At 34.6% G+C, this 17,858-nt stretch overlaps 1 long non-coding RNA gene across 1 annotated transcript in view; it reads left to right on the plus strand.

The window, feature by feature from the left end:
* Positions 1–15,312, plus strand: part of LOC137642136 (uncharacterized) — a 246,469-nt gene extending 231,157 nt beyond the window's left edge. The window contains exon 3 of the long non-coding RNA XR_011044649.1: positions 15,084–15,312. This is a non-coding gene — a long non-coding RNA (uncharacterized lncRNA). The remainder of the gene's footprint in view (positions 1–15,083) is intronic.
* Positions 15,313–17,858: the final 2,546 nt, after the last annotated feature.

The following is a 17,858-nucleotide window of genomic DNA, read 5'->3' on the forward strand; positions in this document are numbered from 1 at the left end:
ACAAAACAAGTGTAAGAGAAATTAGAGAGAATAATGTGCTCGAGTGTACCCTCAAGCAAGAGAACTCGAACCCAAAGCAGTGGAAGACCATGGTACAGAGGCTATGTCACTACCCAGGACTAGAGAACAATGGTTTGATTTTTGAGTGTCCTTCTCCTAGAAGAGCTGCTTACCGTAGCTAAAGAGTCTCTTCTACCCTTACCAAGAGGAAAGTAGCCACTGAACAATTATAGTGCAGTAGTTAACCCCTTGGGGGAAGAAGAATGGTTTGATAATCTCAGTGTTTTTAGAATTATGAGGACAGAGGAGAAACTGCAAAGAATAGGCCAGACAAATCGGTGTATGTGTAGACAAAGGGAAAGAACCGTAACCAGAGAGAGGGATTCAATGTAGTACTGTGTGGCCAGTCAAAGGGCTCCATAACTCTCTTATATATTTCATATTTGTCATTCATAATAATTCAACATTTTATTTATGTTCTTTATTGACTTAATTCGTAGTGATTATTTATTTTTTCACTTATTCATATTCTTTATTTCCTATTTAAGTCAGTGATAATGATTGAAGATTTTATCTGTTCACGTTAGTTTGCTTTATTAATTTCATTCATAGTGACCGTTTAACGTTTTCTTATTAACATATTCTTTACTTTCTATTTACTTCATGCATAAAGTGTCAGGGAAATAGTGAACATTATTTCTTTAAAGATTTTAATAAGTAAAGCAAATGCCCATGTTTTTATCACAGATTAACATAAAATAAGAAATAAAACGTCATATGTTCGTGAGACTCTGTTGCCATGTCGTAGGCTCCATATACTTGCTAGATACTACAACGATTTCGTTGTACATTCATACAGTTGTTGCAAAGGAACCGTTGCCAAATCGTAGTGAGGTACGATTTGCCTAGGACTCCCCTGCGAAGTTTCACACCTAGTGAGAGTTACAGCTGAAGGTCGCCACAATTTCGAACATTCCAAAATGTTCACAACGTGGTCCCGAACAGCGTGGTCACGATTGGGTCACTTGCGTGTGAGGCCTCTCCCAACGCCATGATAGGTCGAAACCCTCCCGCAATGTTCTGCACATTTTCGAAGGGGATTCTTTTTAACATCACAGCAAGTCGCAGAGCTTAGTTGCAGATGTGTGACCCCAGCCTAACTGGTCGTCAATCTAGCTGAAGATGCCCACACGTCACGTTATTTCAACGAACCATGAATCCATTGTGGTAATACTTGTGTAGGTGAGGAAGGAAGTGATCATAGTGCTAAATTGATACACTGGTGGAACTCATGGCACTACTACGACAATGGGTAAATGAGCTGGGATCCTAGAGCACTATCTTCCTGCAGCACAGGAGAGATGAAGTGGGAGCATCAGCCTCTGGAGGATCCAGTTAACAGGCAGCCTTTGCTAACAAGCCAGAAGTCCAACGTGAGAGGTAATCCACAGAAAGTGTACTATCAGTGAGATCTGTCTAGTTGCTTGAGGTATTTGTGTAACCAGGTGTTCTTATGCTGGTTTGTGTGATAAGAGGGATTGGAGTGCTGGCTGCCATTGTTTCTTTTCTGAGATTAAAATAACTGCATCTAGAAGTCCACGTGGTTCACATCACGTGGAGCTTGATGGCTTTGGGAGGCGACAGCCTGTCCAGCCCTCTCACGGAATTTTGATGGAGGTAGAGGAAAAAGCACATTCAGGACTGCCACCCTGCTGCAGGGACCCATACAAGTAGAGGTGAAGGGCTTTACTGAGGGACAAGGACAGTCTGTCGATTGTCTCCTATGCACGTTGTTGTGGAAGTTGAGGAGAGTCAGTCTTGGAGACTTAAGTATAAGAGTTTGCTGGAACAGGAGTCTGCCTGAGTGCAAGACCATAGTCTAGACCCTCTGCCATGATGTTGATGTTAAGCCCCTGAATGTTTGAACAGACTCTACTGACTGGTGTACGTCCCTCCTGGCATAGTTGAGGACATTGCACATCTAGCTCCAGAGAAGTCCTGATGATGTGTGAGTAGTTAGGTGAAAGGTAAGGGTAATAGAGGCATTTGATACTGAAGTAGGTAACATTGGAATATATTCTCTCAACTAGCAGAGAAAGACAGAGTTGGTGTTGCATGTTTACAATTCTAGTGGAGGTTGAGCAGCCCAGGATAAGTCTCATTGCTTGGTTCTGGAATTTTTCGAGAGGCTGTAGAATTAATTTGGAGAGTTGACATAATACAGGGGAAAGATAATCTACTACTGAGCAGAGAAGGGAAATGTACATGGTATCATAACTACGTTATAAGATAAATTTTGCCAGTGATAATGTTTTTTATTCAATAATATTACATTTTACGATACACAGGATTATCTAATTACATATAATTATAATAACGTAGTACATTCTCAGAGTTGTATAGTATCTTAAACCTAATATTGTATCGCGTGAGAACTTTCATTTATTGATATTTTTTCCTAAAGAATTATTTCGTTTCATGCAATGTATATTTTTGAGTTTCTTCATAAGAATATCCATTTTATGTATTTGTTTAGAAAAGACTGGTGTGTAGTGAAATTTGTGTCATTAGAAGAAGAAATGGTTAATCAAAGAAGTGGTTCTAAAAGCTCGTGTCCCAAAGTTGTTCAGATGGCAGTCGAATGTAACTATCAAACTTGTTAGGAAGATCCCCCCCCCCCCATGAAAACATATGCACAAGAGGTTTTTCATTAGCAGGTAGATGCAACAAAAATACTTGAATATGGAGTAAGGGTTGAAGTTTAAAAAGGAATAAGATCTAATGTGAAAAAAAAAAAAAAAAAAAAATCTAATGTGTAAAAAAGAAGAAGAAAAAACAAAAAACCTTCAGTAAATACGGATAGAGGGCAGACTTACTCATGCCACAACTAACGCCCTCATCAAGGCATCATAGTTCTTCTCCTGGCAGAGGACGTAAGGTGGTAAATAGTCACATTACGTTGAAATCCATTATGACTGTTGATCTAAGCAGCAAATTAGGTACACGGTAGTTCGTGAATTGTGAAGGGTTACAATTATGATGAAGAAGGGGCTAGCGTCATTTTCTGAAAGATTTACACCCTAAAGATTAGCACTTTCGCTCTTATGTCGTTTGGAATACATTTCATCTTTATTGTGATCCTTCCCTTTGATTGAATAATAACATTTCAGAACTTTTTCACTGGCGTCAACAAATGAGAGCATAACTTCTCAGCAGCTTGTTTTTTTTTTCTTTTTTTTTCCATGATGATTAAATCGCATTTTAGGGATGTTCACATCGACGAAGTTATTTACTGTAGTAATTTAGGCTTGAAATTTGACCTCTGTAATTACATGGCGAAATAAGTAATTTATCATGTTTTCTTTGAAGCCACTTGAGTAAACCTCTTAAATTGTTGGACTTGGAATTATTTTATATTTTACAGTATGTCCCTTTAACTAATACCGTTCGCCTCTGTGTCGGTGCATGTCTATTTGTGCCTCTTAAAGCAATGTCTAGGATGTAATGTGATATTTGAATTGTACTTGAAAGGTGTATTTTTTTCTATGTGTAATTTCTTACTGTGAATTGAAATTATACTGCTCATAGGGTAACTATCCATTCTCTGAGAGATATAAATACGTTTGGGTAGAGAATTGAATTAAACTCTAAGGGAGAAGGAACACATTGATTCTAATTTTTAAGATTTAATACAGATCTCTTAAAAAGACTTTATAATTTATTCTTCAATTAAAGTCTGACTGGAGGTCATGTGTCTTTATCTGCAAGTTTTCTTTGATAACATAACAACTAGCAGTTACTCCTCATTGAAAATCAGATCTCTACGTCGGTGGAGACATTTGCTTTCTTAATGCTTCCTCTTGTGAATATATATATATATATATATATATATATATATATATATATATATATATATATATATATATATATATATATATATATATATATATCCATCCCTTTCTGAGTGGGAATACCTTAATGAGGTGAAAGAATTTGCATAATGCAGTGATAAGCAAAGCTCTGCTAGTCAGGGTCACCCATACTAGGTTGGGCTGCTGTGACGAATCAAACAGAAATTTTCCATCATCACCATTCTACAGTGACCAGCGTGGTGATGAAAACTGGCACAAACTCAGACATGCATATCACAATCCCATCTCGTCCCCCCCGTCTCCAGCGGCATTGGAGCAACTACCCAGAGTAGCTAGCAGCTACATCCCAATGCAGGATATGCTACAAATCTCTGCACTAGAATAGGCAATCTTTGAAAACTGAACCTAGCAACATGCAATATCAGGACCCTGTCTAGGGAAGAAGCTCTTGCCGTGTTACCAGATGAGCTGATATGAATAAATTGAAATATAATAGGATTGAATTAAATTAGAACTGCGGAATCTTATGCAGAGTTACAAGAGGCCTATATAATTTGCTTCAGAGTATATAAAAGGAAAAAAAGAAAATGGAATGTGTTTTCTAGTCAATGGAAATCTTGCAGGTAACATAGAAGAATTTTGTAGTACTAATGATAGAATAGCAGGATTAATTATCAAACTAAATAAAAAGTATAAACTGAAGATCATTCAAACGTATGCACCAACAACTTCCCGTACCGAGGAAGAAATAGAAACTTTTTATGAAGGTCTGGAGATATCTATGAAAAAATTATGAGACTCGATATACATTTGTTATGTGATTTTAATGCTAACGTAGGTCAGAAGAGGAGAGGAGAATCAGCAGTAGGTAATTTTGGGGTGCGCACAAAGAATGACAGAGGAGACATGCTTGTAGAATTTGTTGAAAGAGACGATCATAAAAGCATGAATACCTTCTTTTATAAAAAAGAATATTCAGAGAATAGACACGTAAAGACCAAATTGAGAAACGAAAAATGAAATGAGAGTTTATTTTCAGTGAAAAAAATTAATCTTGTTAAGCATGTAATACTGTTAAACAAGTTGAAGTCATGCGATCATAGAATGATGAGATGCAAAATTTGTTTAGACCTAAGGAAAGAGAAAAAATAATTTCAAGAAAGAAATTAAACACTTCTGTAGTAAGAGAAAAATCCCATGAGTTTAGTTTAGCAACACAAAATAGGTACTCCCAGCTACATGATGAAATGGAAACAAGTAAAAGAAAATCTCGAATACAATCGAAAGTTTTATAACGAGGCAAATCCTACTACAATTAAAAGGCAGGAGATTGAATTATTTGGAGAAAAAGTGGGTCTGAAAATTTTATTAACGAATTAATCTGCAAGACATTTTCCTACCCCTTTTTATTTTATTTTATTGTTTTCCTTCAAAGAAATGTATCCAAGAATTGCTACCATCTGTGGTTTATAAGTATGCATGTACAGTAATTGCTATATTGCAACTTTATTGGGAAATCAAAAGAAATTTTAGCTTTCCCCCTTGAAAACAGGCTGATTAATTAAAACAAACCCCTCAAAGAATTAGTATATATTGCCATCAGTGAACATTTTTACCTACGTTACCATCTTCATAGTTGCTTTAGCTCTTAGTTAAGTTACTTTGTTTATTTGTACATATAGCCTTCAATATGCAGGTAACTTAAGCTTTTTTATTATCTATTGTATATTAGTTACTAGTGTTTTTACTTACAAGGTGCAGAACGTTTGGCCGGCATCGTAAAGCTTGAAAGAAATTCACAATCTTACACAATAATGCAACAAAACTTTACACAACACACAAAGAAGCATATGTGTGTATAAAAGAACATAAGATATCGGATGCTATAGTAGGCTGGAGAGTGATTCTGTGGTCGTTTATCCAATCAGTGCCCCGGATAACTGAACAGCATGCTCTGACTTGCTGTGCCTTTTTATCGGCCAATAGCGTGCCGTGTACAAAATCACCTTGGCAAACTAAGCCATGACTCCCGTTTCATTTTCCATACTGTCATACAAATCTTAGTATCCATCTACTGTACATTATGCATTTTCTTTTCTTTTTCTAAGTGTTCTGTACTCCAATACTGTACTGCATTGTTATTCGTTGATTTATTGTACTAATTTTTATGTGTGGAATTGTGTATTTCTCCCAGAGAAATAATAGAAAAATTAAAGATATAAAGATGCATTGGCTGTAGAAGCCTGCGACATAATAACGAGTATGATGTAGATCTACATATGATAAAAAGAATAATCCATAATGTGCTGAGGGATTACGATGCCGTTATTAGTCCACTACGGAACAAAGGCATCAAACATGTCCTTCCACTTGTGTGTTTATGGTCTTTCTAAGCCAGTCCATACCCGTAAACCATATTTCGTCAATCAATCGTCTTCTCTTCCTTCTCCTGCTTCTTTTCAATCTCTAGGGACCCATTCTGTTAATCTTAATATGTATCTATTTTCTGTCATTCCCATTATATGTCCTGCTCATGTCTATTTCTTTCGCTTAAATCTTGTTAAAGTATCTTCTACTTTAGTTTGATCTCGTATCCATGTTCCTCTTTTTTCTGTCCCATCAATTATATGTATGTGTATCTATATATATATATATATATATATATATATATATATATATATATATATATATATGTGTGTGTGTGTGTGTGTATCTTTTTTCCTTTACACACGATGATATAAAACAATTTTGTACATTTATCTATAAATCATTTTGTGCTTTTTGACGATTTAATTGAAAATACTATATCTAGCAAACCCTAAATATGAGTTAATAATTTTATAAAATGCAATGTTACCTATCTTTTAGTTAGGATTTTTTTATGAGAAACTCTAAACCTTGTCTGTAAAAGAATCTAACTGAGGTTTTTTCCATGTTACTGACAGAAAACAAAAATAGAAGTTATTTTCAGAAGCTACCAATGGGGTGACTGTCAGTCTTTGTGAGGCCAGCTACTCATGAGTGCCATCTGCTCAAAACCTTGATAGTAACTTTGGTAGTAAACATATTGGTTAATTAACTTTAATAGGCCAACGGCTTATTTAATGGATTGTTGCATAAAGTGCAACATGACTTCATGTAGAAAACTCAGTCCAACATTTCTTGTAATCTTTGTGCATTCAGATTTCGCGAGTTATGCTTTTCTTTTCTTAGAGCAAGGGAATTGATAGGTTATGATGGACTTGAAAAGCTATGTCTTTTTCCATTTTGATATAAGTATTTGTTGGACTGACTTAACTGGTGAACCATATAACTGAAATAATCGAATGTCTAGAGATTTGCATTTATAGAATAAACAAAATTTACGTTAATGTTTGATGGTTTAGAGGCTCTGCACCACAGTATTATTATTATTATTATTTGCTAAGCTACAACCCTAGCTGGAAAAGCAAAATGCTATAAGCCCAGGGGCCCCAACAGGGAAAATAGCCCAGTAAGGAAAGGAAAGAAGGAAAAAATAAAATATTTTAAGAAGAGTAACATTAAAATAAATATTTCCTATATAAACTATGAAAACTTTAACAAAACAAGAGGAAGAGAAATTAAATAGAATAGTGTGCCTGATTGTACCCTCAAGCAAGAGAACTCTAACCCAAGACAGTGGAAGACCATGGTACAGAGGCTATGGCACTACCCAAGACTAGAGAACAATGGTTTGATTTTGGAGTAAATGTAACCTTTCCTGTTACACCGTCCTCACAGAGTTGAGCAACGGTTATTGTTTTGGTAGATATCTTTGTCTGTGTTTGTCTGCTCCTTTGTTAGCAACTTTACTGGAAAAACTACTGAACTGATTTACTCGAGTTTTCAGGAGAGATGCACATGACACACAATAGACCCATTAAAGTTTTGACCTCCTGCGGTCAAGGTCAAGGTCACAGCGACCCTAGAGGTCAGAATCGGTGTTTTACTATACCTCCGTCAAATATTATCCGATTTACCTGACAACAAGAGCAAAATTTGAATTTTCCGGGCCCGAAAATTTAATGCATTCATAAATAAAATGCATAGGTTTTAAGATTGGTAGATTCTAAGTTCAATGGGGTGGAATTTTCAAGGTCACCAAATTTTAGCTGACGAAAACTCTCAATCGAATACACATACACATTTGGTTAATATTTTGATAGATACCGTACATAGTACAGTATGTTGGCCATGGCACCAGCCTTGTTACGGCTCATTATACATACACCGAGTAGTCTGTCCTATTCTTTCCACAATCTCCTGTGTTCTTATACACCACACAACACTGAAATTATCAAACAACATTTCTTCATCCAAGGGGTTAACTACTGCACTGTAATTGTTCAGAGGCTACTTTCCTCTTGGTAAGGGTTAAATAGACTCTTTAGCCATGGTAAACAGCTGTTTTAGGAGAAGTTTACTCCCAAATCAAACCATTGTTCTCTATTCTTGGGTAGTGTCATAACCTCTATACCGTGGTCTTCTACTGTCTTGAGTTAGAGTTCTCTTGCTTGAGGGTACACATTGGTACAATATTCTATCTTATTTCTCTTCCTATTGTGTTTTTAAGATTTTATAGTTTATCTATGGAAGTTCTAGTTTAATGTTACAGTTCTTGAAATGATTCATTTTATTTGTTGATTACTTCTTTTATACTTGATTTATGTCCTTATTTCCTTTACTCACTGAACTATTTATCCCTGTTGGAGCCTTTGGGCTTAAAGCATCCTGCTTTTCCATCTATGGTTGTAGCTTAGCTTGTAATAATGATAATGATAATAATGATAATAATAATAATAATAATAATGATGATGATGATAAACACAGATTTAAAATGACACCATGACCTTTGTGTAGTTTGACCTCCTGTAACCTTGAAAGGTCAACTTCAACATCATCTGATTTCTTCAGGGTCAGATTCACACTTGTTTTTCTATTATTGACGGATACTGCAAATTACATTTAGAACAATGGTAGTGTTTCTGTGAAGGATCTCTTGTTAGGGGCGGGTTTTGCTGTGTCTGACAATGCTTTCTTTTATTTTGGTTTGATCTTACTTTTGGGAGATAGAGGACCAATAACGCTAAACTTCTACAATTTGCATAAGAAGATTCTGGAAAAAGCCTCCTTGATAAGCTGTGATATGAAAGCAAGTTTTTAAAGCTAGGCATTTTCATTTTCTTTCTTTTTTTTTATTGCGTTTTGCGTTGGGTCAATAGTGAGTTAAAGAAGAATACTTTTTTTCTCTCTTTAACCTCGAGCTTTTGCAAATTAAGTTTTTAGTAGTCCTTGCGTCGTTAGATAAGAAGGCAAGTTTCAACTAGATTAATTTTCAAATTAACTTTTTTAATCATAGAATTCCTACATTTTAAGTTTACTTACCTCATATTTCTTTTAGGGCAATAGGTCTTATGATGAAATGGAATCTAATTTCTTGCTCATATTCGTCATCCTCTGTATTATCATCTACACGCTTTTATTTTTATCGGCCACTATGGTAATCAGTCTTACTCGTATCAGTGACCATCTTCCATAGAATGAAGGCGTGATTTTTCTTGTGTAATATATATATATATATATATATATATATATATATATATATATATATATATATATGTATGTATGTATGTATGTATGTATGTATGTTTGTATACACATACACATTTTTGTAATGAATAGAAAACGTCTTATTGGCGCCCAAAAATCGAAGAAAGTTTCTCTTCTGACAGACTGTTGTGTAGGCGCTCACTTAAACATTAACGGGTTGCCTGCACATTAGTAACCCTGGAATGACCAATGTGAAAACGAACCGTTAGAAAGTGACTGAGAGACGAGTACAATGCAACTAACTTTATTTGGACGGAGCTTGAGTATTTATACAACCCGTTCCAGTCAAGAACGTCACAAAAATTCAAAGACTTTGGTACAGGAAAATGCAGGCATGGTCAGGTTATCAGTGAAGGGGAGAGCGATAACAGTATACAAAAAAAACAAACCTTTACAGTGTACATGCCTAAGTACCATATATATATATATATATATATATATATATATATATATATATATATATTTATATATATATATATATATATATATATATGTGTGTGTGTGTGTGTGTGTTTGTATATATTAATAATAATCTTGCAGGTATAATAATAGTTTTGTAGTTCTAGTGATAGAATTGCAAGATTAATTATCAAACTAAATAAGAAGTATGAACTGAAGATCACTCAAACGTATGCACCAACAAAATCTTATACAAAGGAAGAAATAGAATATTTTTACGAAGATCTCGAGATATCTGTGGGAACCATTAAGACACAAAACATTGTTTTGGGTGTTTTCAATGCTGAAGTAGGTCAAAAGAGTACAGGTGAATCAGCTGTAGGTAAATTTGGAATAGGCACAACAAATGTGACAGGTGACTTGCTTGCAGAATTTGCTGAAAGGATCAGTCTTAAAGCCTTGAACACCTTTTTTTTTTTATTTATAAAGGAACATAGAAAATGGACATGGAGAAGCCCAAATGGAAAATTGAAATAGATTTAATTCTCGGTGAAAAACTCATTTTAGTCAAAGATGTAACAGTTTTAAACAAGTTAAAGTCAATCCACAATAGAATGGTGGGAAGCAAAATATGTTTAGCTCTAAAGAAAAAAAAAATGTAAAAGTAATTTTAGGAAAGACAATAAACACTATTGAGATAATGGAAAATCTGATTAGTTTAGTTTAACAATATAAATTAGTTACTCCCAGCTACATTATGAAATGGAAGCAACCAAAGAAGAAATGGACAGTAATTTGAAAAAAAAAAATAATGGAATCGGTAAAAGAGATAGGGGGAAAAGTTCTTAAACAAGATCAAGAAAAACTACCAGAAAATACCTAAAACCTAATAAAGAAAAGATTGGAAATAATGTTAAAACCTAAGAGATGAAAGATAATTAGCAGCACTATCCAAAACAATGAGCAAACTGAAAACCCAAGACATTAACACAATCTGTCAAAAAGTGAGGAAACACTAGAAAAAAGGAAGAAGCATCAAATTGTTGAAGACAAGATTTGGAACTGGGTGCCACAGATGTTAGTTTTAGAGGATAAAAAGGGAAATATCACCTATAAAGATGTAGTGATAAAAATTGCAGAGGATTTATATACAATGCTATACAGTAATGGTGTAAGGAATAACTTTGCTGATAGAAATAATGAAACACTTGAGCCTTTAACAAACATAACAGTAGGAGAAGGAAAGAAAGCATTGAAAGGTATGAAAACAGATAAATCAGCAGAAGATGACATAGCAATTGATTTAATGATAGATGGATGAGATTTCATAGTAGTAGAACTTTAAACATGTCTGCAAGAATGCTTTATACTTACAGTTTGGAAAAGCTTTATCATTATGCTAATTCACAAAAAAAAAAAAAAAAAAAAAATGAAAAATCAACGCTCAATAAGTTTACGCTCGGTATTATATGAAATATTTACAAATCATATTAGGCCGAATAGAAAGACAAATACACTTTAATCAACCAAGAGAGCGGGCAGGATTTAGAAGTGGGTATTCAACAACTGACCATATCCATATAATTGATCAGCTAATGAAAATATCAACTGAGTATTACAAATCACTATGAACGGCATTTATAGACTATAAGAAAGGCTTTAGGTTCTGTCAAAACTTCAGCTGTAATAAAGCCCTAAAAAGACAAGGAACAGACGAGTCTTATGTTAGAATACTTGTAGATATCTAAACAGGAAGTACAGAAGTTCTAAAACTACATAAGGCTAGTGAGAAAATTCCAATTAAAAAAAAAAAGATAGACAGGGAGACCCCATCTCTTAGAGATAATTTACAGCATGCCTAGAAGTTTTTAGAAGTTTAGATTGGGAAAATACAGTAACTAATATTAATGTGGAATACCTTAACACCTGAAGATTTGCAGATAGAGTTTTGTTTAGTGAATCGTGGAAGAGTTGTAAAAGATGCTAGAAGACGTGAATAGAGAAGAAATGTAGGACTGAAAATTAATTTAGTAAAACTAAGGCAATGTTGAGTGGAAATGCAGAGAGACAACAAATAAGACTTATGGACGAACCTCTAGAGTCTTTTAATGAATATACGTACTTAGGATAGAAAACAAGTGTATCCCTAGGACACGAGACTAAAATTAAAGGAAAGATAAGCATGGGATGGAGAGCTCTTGGTAAAAAAAAATGGAGATTATAAAATGTAAAATATCACTTGATTTAAAAACAAAAGTATTTAATGAGAAGGTCCTACCAGTATTAAATTATGCATTAAAAACTTTGAGCCTTAGTAAAGCCTTAGAGCATAAGCTAGTTACAATTCAAAGAGCTATGGAAAGAATAATGATTAGAATATCACTAAGAGACAGAAAAATAGCAACATTGATACGAGAGCAAACTAAAGTAGAGGGTAATCTAACAACATGTAAGAAAAAAAATATACATGGGCAGGACATACTGTATAATGAGAGTGACAGACGATAGATAGACATTAAGACTAGCAGAATGGGTCCCTAGTGATTACACAAGAAGCAGGGGCGGGGAGAAAAACGATAGATTGACGAACTAAAAAAGTTTGGAGGTGTGAACTGACGGGTCTAGGACAATTACCCCCCGTGGACAGTTACCCCCGAGGACAATTACCCCCTAGGACAATTACCCCCCAGGACAACTCATTTTATAAATGGTTTAAAATAATTGAAATGAAACTAATATAACATCATTTAAAATCATTTTAATGTATATACATACATTTACATACAATATTCTTAAAAGGAAGTTGAAAAGTCATAAAAACATTAAAATGAAAAGTTTAAAAATGCAGATTATATGCAATACTTCGTAGGTATTGTACTACATCTCTACTTTCATAGTTTTTAGTGACTGAAATAATACGGTTTGCAACATCTAAATATTTCTTTCGAGATGGCTGTCCATGATAACCTGCCAAAGATTGAACCATATGTATTTGTTGCAATGAATGTTCTCTTTTAATGCATGTTAAGAACTTCCAAATATTTGGATGACAACAACCAACATTCGCTAAGAAACTCCTGTGCCACCCTTCTACGGCATTATTGGTTCTAGGAAGTCCATCTACCGTTCTGTTGTACATACTCCACAACTCAATTGAAAACAATGGTTCGCGCCTTCTTCCTCTTCGACATGGGCGTCCTAAGTATGTATCTTCAAAGTAGTCTTGCAATGGATATGTTTCAGGCGGGAGGAATTCACACAGAGTTTCAAATGATTTTTCGACATCACAGGACGGTACCAAAGCTAAAGCTGCTATCATTTTCGTTGCGATAGAAAACTCTTTATCATCCAGGTATCGATGCTGAAATCCACAAGATTAAACTTTTCTATATAAGCTTTGGCAAAGGTGGAAAAAGCAGCCCTTTATTTCGGATTGTGGGAATGCCAGTTGTAAGCTTTTAATCATACCAATTTCAAAGTCGACCATGATAGTCTTAGGGGCCAAATCATGTTTCAGTAGTTTTATCTGCTCCAATAGGTTTGAATACGTTGTTTGGCTTTTATCTGGTAAAAGGGCATATATCAATGGAATTGAACGATTATTTATGAAAGCATGAATCGTGTATAATTGTAAAAATATCCGAGGCACTGTTTTGAACGTTCCATCTAGCGACCAATGTGACGCTTGACTTAAGTAATCCAAGTTTTTCTGTGTTCCAAAGATCAGAATTCTTTTGTCAATTGGCCCAGAGTCAAAAAGCAGAAAATCTTGACCATCTTGTGTTTTGGTATATTCATCTGTTAAAACAAGTTCCTGGGCATTTAAAGGCAATGGCCGTGAGCGAGATAAACGTTGTCGATGTCGTCTAAAATTAAGTCATAAATGATGAATTGGTAGTAGGTTTGCTCCGGTTTCTTCATCAATGCTTCCACAAGCCTCGGAAAGTATTTGTTGCGCTGTTTCTTCTGTACTAATGGCTCTCATATTGACTCTTTGGATAGTTTTTGCAGCATCAATTTTCGTTTTAGATGGTGCATGGGTGGGATTCTGAAGAGTACCAACAACTTCACTTCGTTGAATATGAACTTTTACTTTAGCTATGCAACTGGCTTTGTTTCTTCTTTACTTCACACTCAAAAGACACAACACCATTTGCCAAGTCTTTCTGCTTAACATATATATATCCATCAAGCGCTAGTATGTCTTTACCTCTAGAACTTCTGATAAATTCCATGTTGCTTAGGGGATATTGGTCGTTCCACTAAATACCAAGAAAAGTAATGCCAAAGAAGTAAATAAAAGAAATTTTTCTTGACACCATTTAAAAAAAGAACTAAGTTTATAAAAAATTTCAGAAATTATATAATTGTACTAAAGAGTAGTTTAGAGAACAACAATAGTTTTAGTTTATAAACAATTTCAGAAACTATATAATTGTACTAAAGAGTAGTTAATTAGAGCGCAACGTCAGTTTAAGGACAGTTTTACGAATTTTGTATTTAAATGTTTTTTTATACATTAGAAATAATTTAAACTTTGTTACATTAGTTTTATTTCTATTATTTTAAACCATTTATAAAATGAGTTGTCCTGGGGGGTAGCTGTCCTAGGGGGGTAATTGTCCTAGGGGGGTAATTGTCCTGATACCGAACTGACATAGAAATACCATAAACATACGCAAGTGGAAAGTCAAGTGTATGTTTATGCATAAAATCATATAGAAACCTGATATTCAGATGCAAAAAAACTACAGAAAAAATGAAATATGGAGTGAAACTACATTTTGATTTTCCTGTAGTTCTTTTATGAGGATACCTTAACGTGGTGATAGGGTTTGTGTATCGCCAAAATCAGCAAAACTATACAAGTCAGGACCACACGTACTAGTTTGGTTTGCTGTAAGCAATCGGAAGAAAATCTACCATCACCAATCCGCGCTGGCTAGCGTGCTGATGAAAACTGGCCAAACCACTGACAGGAATTGGCATGTCTGAGGCCTTTGTCTCGCAGTGGACCAGAAATGGATGCATTTATTGTAGTTTGCTGTACATATATTAACACACACACACACACACACACACACATATATATATATATATATATATATATATATATATATATATATATATATATATATATAATATATATATATATATAAACACCTTTATCCTCTTTGGCAGGAAGGACTCCAAAAAGCGTAAAGCCTTCCTGATGTCGCACAAAGTCTTCAGGGATGAAGTTAGTTCTACCCCATTTTTCTAGATCTGAAAAGATGCTAGTACATATTATGTACTTAGGAGGATCAGCGCGAGGTGGACTGGGAGCGAATTACGGACCTAGGTAACATGAAACGATAGCTGTATGACTGTTACGGTCTCCACGTTCTTGTCATAATACACACACACACACACACACATATATATATATATATATATGTGTGTGTGTGTGTGTGTGTGTGTGTGTGTGTGTGTATTGTAAATAACAGATGTTACCTTCTGTTACCTTCATTGTCTGTTACAAGTTAATTAAGTATTTAAATATATATTAATTGGACTTTAAAAGAATTTTTCTAAAACAAACCTAATGTAATAGAAAACAATCACACAACTGAATTCCAGTAGAGTTGAATCAGAAACCCGTTAGAAAACAACGGATTACACTGTGCCCTGTTGTCAAAGACTTTCATTATGAGTATGACTTCATCATCTAAGCTTGCCATCATGCTTTCGGGAATGATGACAACGACGGCCAGAACAACAGGAGCTTCTTATTCTGCGGGTTTCACCTCGCCTGAGAACCGGTTCTTTGTGATTGCATAAATACAATACTTTTACTTTTTTCTTGTTCCTGTCCAAAGAGTTGATAATCCAAGTTTAATCAAGTGTAAGGTCGTGAAAGCGTAGTAGAGACGACCTTCCATAAATATTTTCTTAGTCAGGGTCCTCGAAGTCGTCCTTCAAGATCTATCCCACTGGCGACCTTTGAGCAAAGTCCTGCCTCTGCTCTCGCTGATGTAATAATTCAAGTACAGAAGATTTTAATGGTTATGAGTTTGATTTTCACCTGCTTCTGCGGTCCCACTGAATAATACTGCTATTGATACTACTGATAAAGGTATTGGTGAAGGTGATAAAGGCAATAAATTGATGTTTCTACTTGGTTTTTACTCTTATCAAACTTTTTTCTTTTGCATTTGAACACGAGTACATGATTGCACAGCCACCCAAGTGGCCGTGTTGAGATTAATGGCCCAACAAGATAATATGAGATCTGTCATTTTACACAGATGGCTTTGAGTGGATTCTCTTCCTATCGGCAGGGTAAAAGCGAGAGAGAGAGAGAGAGAGAGAGAGAGAGAGAGAGAGAGAGAGAGAGAGAGAGAGAGAGAGAGAGAGAGTAATGGAATAATGAAGTCAAGGGGATAAGAAAATTTAGGGGAAAGAGTAGGCACAATATATTCAGTAGAACTAAATTAGATCAGGGAAAAAAATATTTACTGAGGTAGTGTGAAGAATTAAGAAACTTTGGTAAAAACTGTCTAAATATAGTGATTAACTTGATAATTGAGGTGTATGATAAGTTATTTTTATGAGGGTTCAGAACAATAAGGGAGAAAAGGTTTCAAGATCTTGGTGAATTAGATTTGAGAATAAGAACAGAATCCATTAGTGTTTAACGCTTCCTCCATTGCTCAGCAGGTAGGATAGATGAGCCACGTAAAATGCATATCAGGTTTATCTTTAATGACCATGTTTTGTTTGGACGTGCCTTCATACTAACTCGTATCGAAAAGAAAACAGTACGGGATGTGTATTTAAAGACACTAATGTGTTGTCTTTTGGTCGTGGGAGAACTACGAAACATAACACAATTTGTACGAGAAGAAACATCTTCTATTAGCCTTTTCACCTTGTTAATGTTCATACCAAAATATAATTTTTTCGGCCACTTTTGATAAGTAATCTCTTAGTTGATCAAGTTTGGTACTAGATTCGATCTTGTTTGTAAATGTTCTACCGTACGTAATGTATATGTATCAGAATTCAGTTTGCAAGGTTTTATTCTCAATTTTATCTCCCCTCTTTTTTTTTCTTCCCGAGACATAGTTGATACGAAAAGTCTTAACATTTCATAAAGCTACAATCATATTTGATAATGTGCTCGTTTGTTTATTGATTTTATTAAATGCAACCATTTCAAACTATATGAGTGAGGTATCTAATCTTTTCATGTTTTATCTCTAAGTTTATTCTCAAACGTATATTTAAACCGAGGCTTGTCCATCAAGTTTTTCTCTTTCAATTCTTCTATGAAATCTAAGGTTAATTTACAACTATTTTTTGCGGCCTTTTTTGAAAGCTACTTTGAATGCAGATTAATTTGCAGGTGAGGAGTATTCAGCAGTAATAGAATGATGTTACTAGCTAATATTATAATTGGCTATTTCTGAAATGTATAATCCTTATTCCGAAAAATAATGGTACCTTAACATTTTTTATTTGCAGATTGTTTTTATATCCTTAATGAATAGATATTTCAATTTCCAGGATAAATAATCAATCATGAGATGCTATTCTTAATAATAATTGGTATTTATGCGTTTTCTGAATCAGATTAACAGTGTGTAAGTTGTCGCACGATTATAGTGAGGTGGAAATGATTTTTCGTTTATATTACTTGGTAAATATTTATAACGTCATATCATTCTTTATATTTTGAATAATGATAGCTGTTTCTGTTTTAGGAAAAGTGCATGTCTGAAAATAACGCAATTAATGATACCGTAAATGCTTCACCATTTCTAACTTTCAAAAACATTTTGTTTTTCCTGCATTGGAAACTGAAATTTCCTCCAGATCACAAAGAACACGCCGTTTCTGATATTTTTATATACAGTAGATATTATTAGATTGCATGACATCACACTCTTATTGAAGGGAACTGTGGTTGTTCAA

This window comes from Palaemon carinicauda, chromosome 6, assembly GCF_036898095.1.
Source record: "Palaemon carinicauda isolate YSFRI2023 chromosome 6, ASM3689809v2, whole genome shotgun sequence".
NCBI classification, from domain to species: Eukaryota; Metazoa; Arthropoda; class Malacostraca; order Decapoda; family Palaemonidae; genus Palaemon; species Palaemon carinicauda.